Below are 2,765 nucleotides of genomic sequence, written 5' to 3'. Positions count from 1 at the left end.
CTTAACCAAACTTTAACATGAAATACTCATAAATATTAAAAAACTAACTTGCTCATCGGAATCGTGGTCTCAAAACCACTATTTTTGACACCACTAGAAACGAGTTGTTACATAGTTTGTTAACAATATCTTGGTTCCACCTTTCATGTCTCGACTCACTGGCATAAGTATCCAAGATGCAAATGTAGTCAACAAAAGGAATCAACAAAGCATCAACCTCGTCAATAAAATTCAAAGTCAAGCACGAATTCGTAATCATATAAGTGAATTACCTCCAAGTATTCCTTGTCTTTCCATTGATCGATTTGCAGCTCAACTCCTTGTGCAACTCCTACTATTTGGACATCTTTGAAATTAACAGTTTTGATCTTCTTAGTTGATTCACTAACTGAGAGACTAAGTTTACCCACAACTTTCTTCGATATGAACAAGACTGATGCCTTCGTATCAATAAGAGCACTCTTTTTCTAACCGACAATGTTGATGTCCACATACATAAACCCTTTCTACTTTCGATTCCTCTTTGCCTTTACAAAATTGAGTATCATCGACCTAAACTTTAAAGCCTCACTCTCAACAAACTCCACTTCCTTCTCTTTATTGATTACAGATATCTTGGATCGCTCTAGACAGTCTCACATCTTATGTGAACCACAACACAAGAATCAGTTTACTGGCTTTTTCTCATTATTTTTGACTATTTTGGCTTCAATAAAATGCACAATTGAACCAAGTCTCATCGATGCTCTATCTAGCTTATCGTCCCCTTCGATAGTAGAAACACAGATTTCTTTGGACAATTCCTTACCATATGAAGACCATCACAAAGGAAGCATTTTATTGGCCCCTTCAATCTGTTGTTGGACTTCATTTTCCCATTATGTGGTCTCCCATTACCACCATTTTTTCTATTTCCATCGTGTCTATTTCTATCTTCCTCATAGTCTCCCCCACTATTGCCTATTTCTTTAGGCTTGGAAAACTCAAACTTGTCTTTCTTCGGACCAAGGATTTCATCTCAACCACGGTTACAGTAAGATTAGTGATACCTTGTCGACGCAACTTTTGCTTCGCCCAAGCTTCAACCTGTCTTTGAACTAGTAGAAAGCTTATTTCCCACTTAAATCAGATATTCGAAGTATTAATTTACTAAATGTCTGACAAACTCTCAAACAGTACCTTGTTGCATAAGTTGATGCAATTTAGCCCGAGTCTCCTCCTCGGCATACTGCAGGTAAAACTATTTCTTCAGTTTTTTTTGGAACTCCTCCCAAGTCCCAATTGCACTATCACATCATCTCTCATTTGTGGACCTACAACGCCACCATAAAAAAACGACATCAATAAAATAAACTACAATAGTGTTTACCTCAGTGGTATATCCTCGATGCTATCACATGGAAGTATTGTTCCATTCCCCAGAGAAAAATGTCCACATCTCTCGTGGACCTCATCCCCCAAACTCTTTCAGCTTAGGGACATCCATCTTATATTGCTTAAGAACTGAAGCTAGCATCCCTTTTCCTATAGCAGCTCTACACACAACAACCTGTAACTCGAGCTCCTTAATCTTTACCGTCATGGCTTTAGTTTCCTCCTTCAAAGGTAGAATTAAAGCTTCGAAAACATCATTACATTTAATCAGCTTCTCAGTCGGTTCACCCATTGCTGCATTGAGGGCCTCTTTCAGCACATCTCGATTGCCACTAAGAGCCTTTGCCACATAGTCCTTGAGTTACACTCTCATCGAATCTAACTCATCAACACATCCCTCAACTACCTCAAGTTTTTCCTTTACACCACCCATGGATTCTTCGAGATTGGTCACCCAACCTTCTAGAGCCAATAGCATATCCCTCAATTTGTTATTTTTCTTGGACCTCCCACAAGTCTCCATCGGGACATTCTGCTCGTCTCCTCCTTTTTATCATATCAATTAGCGCATTCGAATACTAGCTCTGATACAAACTATCGCAAAACTAGATCTTTAGTCTGGAAAACCGCATGGCCTTAGGTGATTTCTTGGGTTCAAATCCTACCTAAGTCATCCTACTGTCGGAAAATGAGAATTTTACAGAAATTTTCCAAAGCACCGAAGCAAAGCGGAAGCAAGCTCGAAAGACAAAAGAAACTACAAATGAACAAAAAGCTAGAGAAAAATAGCGCACAACAAGTGTATGACTAGTATTTAATTATTATGAAAGATTACAACTAAGTGAATACAAATGAAGGGGAAGGCCTCTATTTATAGTTAAGCTCCCCCAAAACCAATAGTATAGATTGAGTTACATCGATGATCAAGATGTGTGTCTATCTACAATATGAGAGTCTTAAAGGATTTAAACTTTATACATCTTTATCCCTTATTATTTACATTAATTACACTGGTAACTCTAGAAGTGTTTCACTGAACTACCAAAGTTTCATGTAGATGAGTTTCTCCATGGATTCCACGAATGGAGCTAGGTTATGTGGATCAAATGAACCCCATTTAAAAAGTTATCCTTTATGGGACATTCTATGCACAATGATCACGGTCTGTGACCTTGTGACCAACCATAAGGCATTGGAACATGCAAACTGAGTAGGTTTCAAGAAGATAAATATGAAAGGTGATATGCTGCACATTATTTAGCGATCGTAGTTGAATGGGGAGGCTTTTCATATTCATCATAAAAAAATTAGTTAGTCGATTAAAATCAGTTTAACAAAAATATTTTATTTTAATTTAATCGGTTTTCAATTATTTAGTCAAGGGATTTGAT

Source organism: Gossypium arboreum, chromosome 3 (assembly GCF_025698485.1).
Source record: "Gossypium arboreum isolate Shixiya-1 chromosome 3, ASM2569848v2, whole genome shotgun sequence".
Taxonomy (NCBI): domain Eukaryota; kingdom Viridiplantae; phylum Streptophyta; class Magnoliopsida; order Malvales; family Malvaceae; genus Gossypium; species Gossypium arboreum.
The sequence above is the reverse complement of the archived record's forward strand: the minus strand, read 5'-3'. Positions refer to the sequence as shown.